Source organism: Rattus norvegicus, chromosome 4 (assembly GCF_036323735.1).
Source record: "Rattus norvegicus strain BN/NHsdMcwi chromosome 4, GRCr8, whole genome shotgun sequence".
Classification (NCBI taxonomy): domain Eukaryota; kingdom Metazoa; phylum Chordata; class Mammalia; order Rodentia; family Muridae; genus Rattus; species Rattus norvegicus.
In genome coordinates this window covers 783247-799774 of record NC_086022.1, presented here as the reverse complement: position 1 = coordinate 799774, position 16528 = coordinate 783247, and positions in this window count along the sequence as shown.

Here is a 16528-nt window from a genome sequence, read left to right as displayed (position 1 = left end):
ACATGGTGAATTCGGTTAGTTCCCAATAGGCCGCAGTTAGTAATAAGTGGACTGTCGGGATATAGAAAAATTTTCACGAATGGAATCAAAATTTCTAGGCAAATTCAGTGAGTTCCCAATGGTACATGCTTGTATTAGTGTGCTTTTCGATATATAGCCACATTTCAAGGGACGGAATCTAAGTATCATGGTGAATTCAGTAGTTTCGCAATAGGATTCGCATGTAATAAGCTTGTTACTCAAGATAGAGCAACGTTTTAACGAACTGAAACAGTGTATCTTTGTGAATTCAGTTAGTTCCCAGTAGCAGGTTCTTGTAACATGTGTACTTTTTAAGATTTATCAAAATTTCCTGAATCGAATCTGAGTGACATGCTGATTTCGGTTAGTTCCCAATAGGCCGCAGTAGTAATAAGTGGACTGTCGGGATATAGAAAAATTTTCACGAATGGAATCAAAATTTCTAGGCGAATTCAGTGAGTTCCCAATGGGACATGCTTGTATTAGTGTGCTTTTCGATATATAGCAACATTTTAAGGGACGGAATCTAAGTATCATGGTGAATTCAGTAGGTTCCCAATTGGATTCGCATGTAATAAGCTTGTTATTCAAGATAGAGCAACGTTTTTAGGAACTGAAACAGTGTGTCTTTGTGAATTCAGTTAATTCCCAGTAGCAGGCCCTTGTAATATGTGTACTTTTAAAGGTTTATCAAAATATGGTGAGCCGAATCTGAGTAACATGGTGAATTCTGTTACATCCCAATAGGCCGCAGTAGTAATAAGTGGACTGTTCGGGATATAGAAAAATTTTCACGAATGGAATCCAAATTTCTAGGCGAATATAGTGAGTTTCCAATGGGACATGCTTGTATGAGTGTGCTTTTCAATATAGAGCAACATTTTAAGGAACGGAATCTAAGTATCATGGTGAATTCAGTAGGTTCCCAATAGGATACCCATGTAATAAGCTTGTTATTCAAGATAGAGCAACGTTTTAACGAACTGAAACAGTGTATCTTTGTTAACTCAGTTAGTTCCCAGTAGCAGGTTCTTGTAATATGTGTACTTTTTAAGATTTCTCAAAATTTCCTGAGTAGAATCTGAGTGACAATGGTGATTTCGGTTAGTTCCCAATAGGCCGCAGTAGTAATAAGTGGACTGTCGGGATATAGAAAAATTTTAACGAATGGAATCAAAATTTCTAGGCGAATTCAGTGAGTTCCCAATGGGACATGATTGTATTAGTGTTCTTTTAGATATATAGCAACATTTTAAGGGATGGAATCTAAGTATCATGGTGAATTCAGTAGTTTCGCAATAGGATTAGCATGTAATAAGCTTGTTATTCAAGATAAAGCAACGTTTTTACGAACTGAAACAGTGTATCTTCGTGAATTCAGTTAGTTCCCAGTAGCAGGCCCTTGTAATATGTGTACTTTTAAAGATTTATCAAAATATGGTGAGCCGAATCTGAGTAACATGGTGAATTCTGTTACATCCCAATAGGCCGCAGTAGTAATAAGTGGACTGTTCGGGATATAGAAAAATTTTCACGAATGGAATCCAAATTTCTAGGCGAATATAGTGAGTTTCCAATGGGACATGCTTGTATGAGTGTGCTTTTCAATATAGAGCAACATTTTAAGGAACGGAATCTAAGTATCATGGTGAATTCAGTAGGTTCCCAATAGGATACCCATGTAATAAGCTTGTTATTCAAGATAGAGCAACGTTTTAACGAACTGAAACAGTGTATCTTTGTTAATTCAGTTAGTTCCCAGTAGCAGGTTCTTGTAATATGTGTACTTTTTAAGATTTCTCAAAATTTCCTGAGTCGAATCTGAGTGACAATGGTGATTTCGGTTAGTTCCCAATAGGCCGCAGTAGTAATAAGTGGACTGTCGGGATATAGAAAAATTTTAACGAATGGAATCAAAATTTCTAGGCGAATTCAGTGAGTTCCCAATGGTACATGCTTGTATTAGTGTGCTTTTCGATATATAGCCACATTTCAAGGGACGGAATCTAAGTATCATGGTGAATTCAGTAGTTTCGCAATAGGATTCGCATGTAATAAGCTTGTTACTCAAGATAGAGCAACGTTTTAACGAACTGAAACAGTGTATCTTTGTGAATTCAGTTAGTTCCCAGTAGCAGGTTCTTGTAACATGTGTACTTTTTAAGATTTATCAAAATTTCCTGAATCGAATCTGAGTGACATGCTGATTTCGGTTAGTTCCCAATAGGCCGCAGTAGTAATAAGTGGACTGTCGGGATATAGAAAAATTTTCACGAATGGAATCAAAATTTCTAGGCGAATTCAGTGAGTTCCCAATGGGACATGCTTGTATTAGTGTGCTTTTCGATATATAGCAACATTTTAAGGGACGGAATCTAAATATCATGGTGAATTCAGTAGGTACCCAATTGGATTCGCATGTAATAAGCTTGTTATTCAAGATAGAGCAACGTTTTTACGAACTGAAACAGTGTGTCTTTGTGAATTCAGTTAGTTCCCAGTAGCAGGCCCTTGTAATATGTGTACTTTTAAAGATTTATCAAAATATGGTGAGCCGAATCTGAGTAACATGGTGAATTCGGTTAGTTCCCAATAGGCCGCAGTTAGTAATAAGTGGACTGTCGGGATATAGAAAAATTTTCACGAATGGAATCAAAATTTCTAGGCAAATTCAGTGAGTTCCCAATGGTACATGCTTGTATTAGTGTGCTTTTCGATATATAGCCACATTTCAAGGGACGGAATCTAAGTATCATGGTGAATTCAGTAGTTTCGCAATAGGATTCGCATGTAATAAGCTTGTTACTCAAGATAGAGCAACGTTTTAACGAACTGAAACAGTGTATCTTTGTGAATTCAGTTAGTTCCCAGTAGCAGGTTCTTGTAACATGTGTACTTTTTAAGATTTATCAAAATTTCCTGAATCGAATCTGAGTGACATGCTGATTTCGGTTAGTTCCCAATAGGCCGCAGTAGTAATAAGTGGACTGTCGGGATATAGAAAAATTTTCACGAATGGAATCAAAATTTCTAGGCGAATTCAGTGAGTTCCCAATGGGACATGCTTGTATTAGTGTGCTTTTCGATATATAGCAACATTTTAAGGGACGGAATCTAAGTATCATGGTGAATTCAGTAGGTTCCCAATTGGATTCGCATGTAATAAGCTTGTTATTCAAGATAGAGCAACGTTTTTAGGAACTGAAACAGTGTGTCTTTGTGAATTCAGTTAATTCCCAGTAGCAGGCCCTTGTAATATGTGTACTTTTAAAGATTTATCAAAATATGGTGAGCCGAATCTGAGTAACATGGTGAATTCTGTTACATCCCAATAGGCCGCAGTAGTAATAAGTGGACTGTTCGGGATATAGAAAAATTTTCACGAATGGAATCCAAATTTCTAGGCGAATATAGTGAGTTTCCAATGGGACATGCTTGTATGAGTGTGCTTTTCAATATAGAGCAACATTTTAAGGAACGGAATCTAAGTATCATGGTGAATTCAGTAGGTTCCCAATAGGATACCCATGTAATAAGCTTGTTATTCAAGATAGAGCAACGTTTTAACGAACTGAAACAGTGTATCTTTGTTAACTCAGTTAGTTCCCAGTAGCAGGTTCTTGTAATATGTGTACTTTTTAAGATTTCTCAAAATTTCCTGAGTAGAATCTGAGTGACAATGGTGATTTCGGTTAGTTCCCAATAGGCCGCAGTAGTAATAAGTGGACTGTCGGGATATAGAAAAATTTTAACGAATGGAATCAAAATTTCTAGGCGAATTCAGTGAGTTCCCAATGGGACATGATTGTATTAGTGTTCTTTTAGATATATAGCAACATTTTAAGGGATGGAATCTAAGTATCATGGTGAATTCAGTAGTTTCGCAATAGGATTAGCATGTAATAAGCTTGTTATTCAAGATAAAGCAACGTTTTTACGAACTGAAACAGTGTATCTTCGTGAATTCAGTTAGTTCCCAGTAGCAGGCCCTTGTAATATGTGTACTTTTAAAGATTTATCAAAATATGGTGAGCCGAATCTGAGTAACATGGTGAATTCTGTTACATCCCAATAGGCCGCAGTAGTAATAAGTGGACTGTTCGGGATATAGAAAAATTTTCACGAATGGAATCCAAATTTCTAGGCGAATATAGTGAGTTTCCAATGGGACATGCTTGTATGAGTGTGCTTTTCAATATAGAGCAACATTTTAAGGAACGGAATCTAAGTATCATGGTGAATTCAGTAGGTTCCCAATAGGATACACATGTAATAAGCTTGTTATTCAAGATAGAGCAACGTTTTAACGAACTGAAACAGTGTATCTTTGTTAATTCAGTTAGTTCCCAGTAGCAGGTTCTTGTAATATGTGTACTTTTTAAGATTTCTCAAAATTTCCTGAGTCGAATCTGAGTGACAATGGTGATTTCGGTTAGTTCCCAATAGGCCGCAGTAGTAATAAGTGGACTGTCGGGATATAGAAAAATTTTAACGAATGGAATCAAAATTTCTAGGCGAATTCAGTGAGTTCCCAATGGGACATGCTTGTATTAGTGTGCTTTTAGAAATATAGCAACATTTTAAGGGACGGAATCTAAGTATCATGGTGAATTCAGTAGTTTCTCAATAGGATTAGCATGTAATAAGCTTGTTATTCAAGATAGAGCAACGTTTTTACGAACTGAAACAGTGTATCTTTGTGAATTCAGTTAGTTCCCAGTAGCAGGCCCTTGTAATATGTGTACTTTTAAAGATTTATCAAAATATGGTGAGCCGAATCTGAGTAACATGGTGAATTCGGTTAGTTCCCAATAGGCCGCAGTTAGTAATAAGTGGACTGTCGGGATATAGAAAAATTTTCACGAATGGAATCAAAATTTCTAGGCAAATTCAGTGAGTTCCCAATGGTACATGCTTGTATTAGTGTGCTTTTCGATATATAGCCACATTTCAAGGGACGGAATCTAAGTATCATGGTGAATTCAGTAGTTTCGCAATAGGATTCGCATGTAATAAGCTTGTTACTCAAGATAGAGCAACGTTTTAACGAACTGAAACAGTGTATCTTTGTGAATTCAGTTAGTTCCCAGTAGCAGGTTCTTGTAACATGTGTACTTTTTAAGATTTATCAAAATTTCCTGAATCGAATCTGAGTGACATGCTGATTTCGGTTAGTTCCCAATAGGCCGCAGTAGTAATAAGTGGACTGTCGGGATATAGAAAAATTTTCACGAATGGAATCAAAATTTCTAGGCGAATTCAGTGAGTTCCCAATGGGACATGCTTGTATGAGTGTGCTTTTCGATATATAGCAACATTTTAAGGGACGGAATCTAAGTATCATGGTGAATTCAGTAGGTTCCCAATAGGATTCGCATGTAATAAGCTTGTTATTCAAGATAGAGCAATGTTTTTACGAACTGAAACAGTGTATCTTTGTGAATTCAGTTAGTTCCCAGTAGCAGGCCCTTGTAATATGTGTACTTTTAAAGATTTATCAAAATATGGTGAGCCGAATCTGAGTAACATGGTGAATTCTGTTACAATCCAATAGGCCGCAGTAGTAATAAGTGGACTGTTCGGGATATAGAAAAATTTTCACGAATGGAATCCAAATTTCTAGGCGAATATAGTGAGTTTCCAATGGGACATGCTTGTATGAGTGTGCTTTTCAATATAGAGCAACATTTTAAGGAACGGAATCTAAGTATCATGGTGAATTCAGTAGGTTCCCAATAGGATACCCATGTAATAAGCTTGTTATTCAAGATAGAGCAACGTTTTAACGAACTGAAACAGTGTATCTTTGTTAACTCAGTTAGTTCCCAGTAGCAGGTTCTTGTAATATGTGTACTTTTTAAGATTTTTCAAAATTTTCTGAGTCGAATCTGAGTGACAATGGTGATTTCGGTTCGTTCCCAATAGGCCGCAGTAGTAATAAGTGGACTGTCGGGATTTAGAAAAATTTTAACGAATGGAATCAAAATTTCTAGGCGAATTCAGTGAGTTCCCAATGGGACATGATTGTATTAGTGTTCTTTTAGATATATAGCAACATTTTAAGGGATGGAATCTAAGTATCATGGTGAATACAGTAGTTTCGCAATAGGATTAGCATGTAATAAGCTTGTTATTCAAGATAAAGCAACGTTTTTACGAACTGAAACAGTGTATCTTTGTGAATTCAGTTAGTTCCCAGTAGCAGGCCCTTGTAATATGTGTACTTTTAAAGATTTATCAAAATATGGTGAGCCGAATCTGAGTAACATGGTGAATTCTGTTACATCCCAATAGGCCGCAGTAGTAATAAGTGGACTGTTCGGGATATAGAAAAATTTTCACGAATGGAATCCAAATTTCTAGGCGAATATAGTGAGTTTCCAATGGGACATGCTTGTATGAGTGTGCTTTTCAATATAGAGCAACATTTTAAGGAACGGAATCTAAGTATCATGGTGAATTCAGTAGGTTCCCAATAGGATACCCATGTAATAAGCTTGTTATTCAAGATAGAGCAACGTTTTAACGAACTGAAACAGTGTATCTTTGTTAATTCAGTTAGTTCCCAGTAGCAGGTTCTTGTAATATGTGTACTTTTTAAGATTTCTCAAAATTTCCTGAGTCGAATCTGAGTGACAATGGTGATTTCGGTTAGTTCCCAATAGGCCGCAGTAGTAATAAGTGGACTGTCGGGATATAGAAAAATTTTAACGAATGGAATCAAAATTTCTAGGCGAATTCAGTGAGTTCCCAATGGGACATGCTTGTATTAGTGTGCTTTTAGAAATATAGCCACATTTCAAGGGACGGAATCTAAGTATCATGGTGAATTCAGTAGATTCGCAATAGGATTCGCATGTAATAAGCTTGTTACTCAAGATAGAGCAACGTTTTAACGAACTGAAACAGTGTATCTTTGTGAATTCAGTTAGTTCCCAGTAGCAGGTTCTTGTAACATGTGTACTTTTTAAGATTTATCAAAATTTCCTGAATCGAATCTGAGTGACATGCTGATTTCGGTTAGTTCCCAATAGGCCGCAGTAGTAATAAGTGGACTGTCGGGATATAGAAAAATTTTCACGAATGGAATCAAAATTTCTAGGCGAATTCAGTGAGTTCCCAATGGGACATGCTTGTATTAGTGTGCTTTTCGATATATAGCAACATTTTAAGGGACGGAATCTAAGTATCATGGTGAATTCAGTAGGTTCCCAATAGGATTCACATGTAATAAACTTGTTATTCAAGATAGAGCAACGTTTTTACGAAGTGAAACAGTGTATCTTTGTGAATTCAGTTAGTTCCCAGTAGCAGGCCCTAGTAATATGTGTACTTTAAAGATTTATCAAAATATGGTGAGCCGAATCTGAGTAACATTGTGAATTCGGGTAGTTCCCAATAGGCCGCAGTAGTAATAAGTGGACTGTTCGGGATATAGAAAAAATTTCCCGAATGGAATCAAAATTTCTAGGCGAATATAGTGAGTTCCCACTGGGACATGCTTGTATGAGTGTGCATTTCAATATAGAGCAACATTTTAAGGAACGGTAACTAAGTATCTTGGTGAATTCAGTACGTTCCCAATAGGATTCAATGTAATAAGCTTGTTATTCAAGATAGAGCAACTTTCTAACGAACTGAAACACTGTTTCTTTGTGAATTTAGTTAGTTCCCAGTAGCAGGCTCATGTAATTTGTGTACTTTTAAAGATTTATCAAAATATGGTGAGCCGAATTAGAGTAACATGTTGAATTCGGTTAGTTCCCAATAGGCCGCAGTAGTAATAAGTGGACTGTTCGGGATATAGAAAAATTTTAACGAATGGAATCAAAATTCCTAGGCGAATTCAGTGAGTTCCCAATGGGACATGCTTGTATTAGTGTGCTTTTCGATATATAGCAACATTTTAAGGGACGGAATCTAAGTATCATGGTGAATTCAGTAGGTTCCCAATAGGATTCGCATGTAATAAGCTTGTTATTCAAGATAGAGCAACGTTTTTACGAACTGAAACAGTGTATCTTTGTGAATTCAGTTAGTTCCCAGTAGCAGGCCCTTGTAATATGTGTACTTTTAAAGATTTATCAAAATATGGTGAGCCGAATCTGAGTAACATGGTGAATTCGGTTAGTTCCCAATAGGCCGCAGTTAGTAATAAGTGGACTGTCGGGATATAGAAAAATTTTCACGAATGGAATCAAAATTTCTAGGCAAATTCAGTGAGTTCCCAATGGTACATGCTTGTATTAGTGTGCTTTTCGATATATAGCCACATTTCAAGGGACGGAATCTAAGTATCATGGTGAATTCAGTAGTTTCGCAATAGGATTCGCATGTAATAAGCTTGTTACTCAAGATAGAGCAACGTTTTAACGAACTGAAACAGTGTATCTTTGTGAATTCAGTTAGTTCCCAGTAGCAGGTTCTTGTAACATGTGTACTTTTTAAGATTTATCAAAATTTCCTGAATCGAATCTGAGTGACATGCTGATTTCGGTTAGTTCCCAATAGGCCGCAGTTAGTAATAAGTGGACTGTCGGGATATAGAAAAATTTTCACGAATGGAATCAAAATTTCTAGGCGAATTCAGTGAGTTCCCAATGGGACATGCTTGTATTAGTGTGCTTTTCGATATATAGCAACATTTTAAGGGACGGAATCTAAGTATCATGGTGAATTCAGTAGGTTCCCAATAGGATTCGCATGTAATAAGCTTGTTATTCAAGATAGAGCAACGTTTTTACGAACTGAAACAGTGTATCTTTGTGAATTCAGTTAGTTCCCAGTAGCAGGCCCTTGTAATATGTGTACTTTTAAAGATTTATCAAAATATGGTGAGCCGAATCTGAGTAACATGGTGAATTCGGTTAGTTCCCAATAGGCCGCAGTTAGTAATAAGTGGACTGTCGGGATATAGAAAAATTTTCACGAATGGAATCAAAATTTCTAGGCAAATTCAGTGAGTTCCCAATGGTACATGCTTGTATTAGTGTGCTTTTCGATATATAGCCACATTTCAAGGGACGGAATCTAAGTTTCATGGTGAATTCAGTAGATTCGCAATAGGATTCGCATGTAATAAGCTTGTTACTCAAGATAGAGCAACGTTTTAACGAACTGAAACAGTGTATCTTTGTGAATTCAGTTAGTTCCCAGTAGCAGGTTCTTGTAACATGTGTACTTTTTAAGATTTATCAAAATTTCCTGAACCGAATCTGAGTGACATGCTGATTTCGGTTAGTTCTCAATAGGCCGCAGTAGTAATAAGTGGACTGTCGGGATATAGAAAAATTTTCACGAATGGAATCAAAATTTTTGGCGAATTCAGTGAGTTCCCAATGGTACATGCTTGTATTAGTGTGCTTTTCGATATATAGCCACATTTCAAGGGACGGAATCTAAGTATCATGGTGAATTCAGTAGTTTCGCAATAGGATTCGCATGTAATAAGCTTGTTACTCAAGATAGAGCAACGTTTTAACGAACTGAAACAGTGTATCTTTGTGAATTCAGTTAGTTCCCAGTAGCAGGTTCTTGTAACATGTGTACTTTTTAAGATTTATCAAAATTTCCTGAATCGAATCTGAGTGAAATGCTGATTTCGGTTAGTTCCCAATAGGCCGCAGTTAGTAATAAGTGGACTGTCGGGATATAGAAAAATTTTCACGAATGGAATCAAAATTTCTAGGCGAATTCAGTGAGTTCCCAATGGGACATGCTTGTATTAGTGTGCTTTTCGATATATAGCAACATTTTAAGGGACGGAATCTAAGTATCATGGTGAATTCAGTAGGTTCCCAATAGGATTCGCATGTAATAAGCTTGTTATTCAAGATAGAGCAACGTTTTTACGAACTGAAACAGTGTATCTTTGTGAATTCAGTTAGTTCCCAGTAGCAGGCCCTTGTAATATGTGTACTTTTAAAGATTTATCAAAATATGGTGAGCCGAATCTGAGTAACATGGTCAATTCTGTTAGTTCCCAATAGGCCGCAGTTAGTAATAAGTGGACTGTCGGGATATAGAAAAATTTTCACGAATGGAATCAAAATTTCTAGGCAAATTCAGTGAGTTCCCAATGGTACATGCTTGTATTAGTGTGCTTTTCGATATATAGCCACATTTCAAGGGACGGAATCTAAGTATCATGGTGAATTCAGTAGATTCGCAATAGGATTCGCATGTAATAAGCTTGTTACTCAAGATAGAGCAACGTTTTAACGAACTGAAACAGTGTATCTTTGTGAATTCAGTTAGTTCCCAGTAGCAGGTTCTTGTAACATGTGTACTTTTTAAGATTTATCAAAATTTCCTGAATCGAATCTGAGTGACATGCTGATTTCGGTTAGTTCCCAATAGGCCGCAGTTAGTAATAAGTGGACTGTCGGGATATAGAAAAATTTTCACGAATGGAATCAAAATTTCTAGGCGAATTCAGTGAGTTCCCAATGGGACATGCTTGTATTAGTGTGCTTTTCGATATATAGCAACATTTTAAGGGACGGAATCTAAGTATCATGGTGAATTCAGTAGGTTCCCAATTGGATTCGCATGTAATAAGCTTGTTATTCAAGATAGAGCAACGTTTTTACGAACTGAAACAGTGTGTCTTTGTGAATTCAGTTAGTTCCCAGTAGCAGGCCCTTGTAATATGTGTACTTTTAAAGATTTATCAAAATATGGTGAGCCGAATCTGAGTAACATGGTGAATTCGGTTAGTTCCCAATAGGCCGCAGTTAGTAATAAGTGGACTGTCGGGATATAGAAAAATTTTCACGAATGGAATCAAAATTTCTAGGCAAATTCAGTGAGTTCCCAATGGTACATGCTTGTATTAGTGTGCTTTTCGATATATAGCCACATTTCAAGGGACGGAATCTAAGTATCATGGTGAATTCAGTAGTTTCGCAATAGGATTCGCATGTAATAAGCTTGTTACTCAAGATAGAGCAACGTTTTAACGAACTGAAACAGTGTATCTTTGTGAATTCAGTTAGTTCCCAGTAGCAGGTTCTTGTAACATGTGTACTTTTTAAGATTTATCAAAATTTCCTGAATCGAATCTGAGTGACATGCTGATTTCGGTTAGTTCCCAATAGGCCGCAGTAGTAATAAGTGGACTGTCGGGATATAGAAAAATTTTCACGAATGGAATCAAAATTTCTAGGCGAATTCAGTGAGTTCCCAATGGGACATGCTTGTATGAGTGTGCTTTTCGATATATAGCAACATTTTAAGGGACGGAATCTAAGTATCATGGTGAATTCAGTAGGTTCCCAATTGGATTCGCATGTAATAAGCTTGTTATTCAAGATAGAGCAACGTTTTTACGAACTGAAACAGTGTGTCTTTGTGAATTCAGTTAATTCCCAGTAGCAGGCCCTTGTAATATGTGTACTTTTAAAGATTTATCAAAATATGGTGAGCCGAATCTGAGTAACATGGTGAATTCTGTTACATCCCAATAGGCCGCAGTAGTAATAAGTGGACTGTTCGGGATATAGAAAAATTTTCACGAATGGAATCCAAATTTCTAGGCGAATATAGTGAGTTTCCAATGGGACATGCTTGTATGAGTGTGCTTTTCAATATAGAGCAACATTTTAAGGAACGGAATCTAAGTATCATTGTGAATTCAGTAGGTTCCCAATAGGATACCCATGTAATAAGCTTGTTATTCAAGATAGAGCAACGTTTTAACGAACTGAAACAGTGTATCTTTGTTAACTCAGTTAGTTCCCAGTAGCAGGTTCTTGTAATATGTGTACTTTTTAAGATTTCTCAAAATTTCCTGAGTCGAATCTGAGTGACAATGGTGATTTCGGTTAGTTCCCAATAGGCCGCAGTAGTAATAAGTGGACTGTCGGGATTTAGAAAAATTTTAACGAATGGAATCAAAATTTCTAGGCGAATTCAGTGAGTTCCCAATGGGACATGATTGTATTAGTGTTCTTTTAGATATATAGCAACATTTTAAGGGATGGAATCTAAGTATCATGGTGAATTCAGTAGTTTCGCAATAGGATTAGCATGTAATAAGCTTGTTATTCAAGATAAAGCAACGTTTTTACGAACTGAAACAGTGTATCTTTGTGAATTCAGTTAGTTCCCAGTAGCAGGCCCTTGTAATATGTGTACTTTTAAAGATTTATCAAAATATGGTGAGCCGAATCTGAGTAACATGGTGAATTCTGTTACATCCCAATAGGCCGCAGTAGTAATAAGTGGACTGTTCGGGATATAGAAAAATTTTCACGAATGGAATCCAAATTTCTAGGCGAATATAGTGAGTTTCCAATGGGACATGCTTGTATGAGTGTGCTTTTCAATATAGAGCAACATTTTAAGGAACGAAATCTAAGTATCATGGTGAATTCAGTAGGTTCCCAATAGGATACCCATGTAATAAGCTTGTTATTCAAGATAGAGCAACGTTTTAACGAACTGAAACAGTGTATCTTTGTTAATTCAGTTAGTTCCCAGTAGCAGGTTCTTGTAATATGTGTACTTTTTAAGATTTATCAAAATTTCCTGAATCGAATCTGAGTGACAATGGTGATTTCGGTTAGTTCCCAATAGGCCGCAGTAGTAATAAGTGGACTGTCGGGATATAGAAAAATTTTAACGAATGGAATCAAAATTTCTAGGCGAATTCAGTGAGTTCCCAATGGGACATGCTTGTATTAGTGTGCTTTTAGAAATATAGCAACATTTTAAGGGACGGAATCTAAGTATCATGGTGAATTCAGTAGGTTCCCAATAGGATTCGCATGTAATAAGCTTGTTATTCAAGATAGAGCAACGTTTTTACGAACTGAAACAGTGTATCTTTGTGAATTCAGTTAGTTCCCAGTAGCAGGCCCTTGTAATATGTGTACTTTTAAAGATTTATCAAAATATGGTGAGCCGAATCTGAGTAACATGGTGAATTCTGTTACATCCCAATAGGCCGCAGTAGTAATAAGTGGACTGTTCGGGATATAGAAAAATTTTCACGAATGGAATCCAAATTTCTAGGCGAATATAGTGAGTTTCCAATGGGACATGCTTGTATGAGTGTGCTTTTCAATATAGAGCAACATTTTAAGGAACGGAATCTAAGTATCATGGTGAATTCAGTAGGTTCCCAATAGGATACCCATGTAATAAGCTTGTTATTCAAGATAGAGCAACGTTTTAACGAACTGAAACAGTGTATCTTTGTTAACTCAGTTAGTTCCCAGTAGCAGGTTCTTGTAATATGTGTACTTTTTAAGATTTCTCAAAATTTCCTGAGTCGAATCTGAGTGACAATGGTGATTTCGGTTAGTTCCCAATAGGCCGCAGTAGTAACAAGTGGACTGTCGGGATTTAGAAAAATTTTAACGAATGGAATCAAAATTTCTAGGCGAATTCAGTGAGTTCCCAATGGTACATGCTTGTATTAGTGTGCTTTTCGATATATAGCCACATTTCAAGGGACGGAATCTAAGTATCATGGTGAATTCAGTAGTTTCGCAATAGGATTCGCATGTAATAAGCTTGTTACTCAAGATAGAACAACGTTTTAACGAACTGAAACAGTGTATCTTTGTGAATTCAGTTAGTTCCCAGTAGCAGGCCCTTGTAATATGTGTACTTTTAAAGATTTATCAAAATATGGTGAGCCGAATCTGAGTAACATGGTGAATTCGGTTAGTTCCCAATAGGCCGCAGTTAGTAATAAGTGGACTGTCGGGATATAGAAAAATTTTCACGAATGGAATCAAAATTTCTAGGCAAATTCAGTGAGTTCCCAATGGTACATGCTTGTATTAGTGTGCTTTTCGATATGTAGCCACATTTCAAGGGACGGAATCTAAGTATCATGGTGAATTCAGTAGTTTCGCAATAGGATTCGCATGTAATAAGCTTGTTACTCAAGATAGAGCAACGTTTTAACGAACTGAAACAGTGTATCTTTGTGAATTCAGTTAGTTCCCAGTAGCAGGTTCTTGTAACATGTGTACTTTTTAAGATTTATCAAAATTTCCTGAATCGAATCTGAGTGACATGCTGATTTCGGTTAGTTCCCAATAGGCCGCAGTAGTAATAAGTGGACTGTCGGGATATAGAAAAATTTTCACGAATGGAATCAAAATTTCTAGGCGAATTCAGTGAGTTCCCAATGGGACATGCTTGTATGAGTGTGCTTTTCGATATATAGCAACATTTTAAGGGACGGAATCTAAGTATCATGGTGAATTCAGTAGGTTCCCAATAGGATTCGCATGTAATAAGCTTGTTATTCAAGATAGAGCAACGTTTTTACGAACTGAAACAGTGTATCTTTGTGAATTCAGTTAGTTCCCAGTAGCAGGCCCTTGTAATATGTGTACTTTTAAAGATTTATCAAAATATGGTGAGCCGAATCTGAGTAACATGGTGAATTCTGTTACATCCCAATAGGCCGCAGTAGTAATAAGTGGACTGTTCGGGATATAGAAAAATTTTCACGAATGGAATCCAAATTTCTAGGCGAATATAGTGAGTTTCCAATGGGACATGCTTGTATGAGTGTGCTTTTCAATATAGAGCAACATTTTAAGGAACGGAATCTAAGTATCATGGTGAATTCAGTAGGTTCCCAATAGGATACCCATGTAATAAGCTTGTTATTCAAGATAGAGCAACGTTTTAACGAACTGAAACAGTGTATCTTTGTTAACTCAGTTAGTTCCCAGTAGCAGGTTCTTGTAATATGTGTACTTTTTAAGATTTCTCAAAATTTCCTGAGTTGAATCTGAGTGACAATGGTGATTTCGGTTAGTTCCCAATAGGCCGCAGTAGTAATAAGTGGACTGTCGGGATTTAGAAAAATTTTAACGAATGGAATCAAAATTTCTAGGCGAATTCAGTGAGTTCCCAATGGGACATGATTGTATTAGTGTTCTTTTAGATATATAGCAACATTTTAAGGGATGGAATCTAAGTATCATGGTGAATTCAGTAGTTTCGCAATAGGATTAGCATGTAATAAGCTTGTTATTCAAGATAAAGCAACGTTTTTACGAACTGAAACAGTGTATCTTTGTGAATTCAGTTAGTTCCCAGTAGCAGGCCCTTGTAATATGTGTACTTTTAAAGATTTATCAAAATATGGTGAGCCGAATCTGAGTAACATGGTGAATTCGGTTAGTTCCCAATAGGCCGCAGTTAGTAATAAGTGGACTGTCGGGATATAGAAAAATTTTCACGAATGGAATCAAAATTTCTAGGCAAATTCAGTGAGTTCCCAATGGTACATGCTTGTATTAGTGTGCTTTTCGATATATAGCCACATTTCAAGGGACGGAATCTAAGTATCATGGTGAATTCAGTAGTTTCGCAATAGGATTCGCATGTAATAAGCTTGTTACTCAAGATAGAGCAACGTTTTAACGAACTGAAACAGTGTATCTTTGTGAATTCAGTTAGTTCCTAGTAGCAGGTTCTTGTAACATGTGTACTTTTTAAGATTTATCAAAATTTCCTGAATCGAATCTGAGTGACATGCTGATTTCGGTTAGTTCCCAATAGGCCGCAGTAGTAATAAGTGGACTGTCGGGATATAGAAAAATTTTCACGAATGGAATCAAAATTTCTAGGCGAATTCAGTGAGTTCCCAATGGGACATGCTTGTATGAGTGTGCTTTTCGATATATAGCAACATTTTAAGGGACGGAATCTAAGTATCATCGTGAATTCAGTAGGTTCCCAATAGGATTCGCATGTAATAAGCTTGTTATTCAAGATAGAGCAACGTTTTTACGAACTGAAACAGTGTATCTTTGTGAATTCAGTTAGTTCCCAGTAGCAGGCCCTTGTAATATGTGTACTTTTAAAGATTTATCAAAATATGGTGAGCCGAATCTGAGTAACATGGTGAATTCTGTTACATCCCAATAGGCCGCAGTAGTAATAAGTGGACTGTTCGGGATATAGAAAAATTTTCACGAATGGAATCCAAATTTCTAGGCGAATATAGTGAGTTTCCAATGGGACATGCTTGTATGAGTGTGCTTTTCAATATAGAGCAACATTTTAAGGAACGGAATCTAAGTTTCATGGTGAATTCAGTAGGTTCCCAATAGGATACCCATGTAATAAGCTTGTTATTCAAGATAGAGCAACGTTTTAACGAACTGAAACAGTGTATCTTTGTTAATTCAGTTAGTTCCCAGTAGCAGGTTCTTGTAATATGTGTACTTTTTAAGATTTCTCAAAATTTCCTGAGTCGAATCTGAGTGACAATGGTGATTTCGGTTAGTTCCCAATAGGCCGCAGTAGTAATAAGTGGACTGTCGGGATATAGAAAAATTTTAACGAATGGAATCAAAATTTCTAGGCGAATTCAGTGAGTTCCCAATGGGACATGCTTGTATTAGTGTGCTTTTAGAAATATAGCAACATTTTAAGGGACGGAATCTAAGTATCATGGTGAATTCAGTAGTTTCGCAATAGGATTAGCATGTAATAAGCTTGTTATTCAAGATAGAGCAACGTTTTT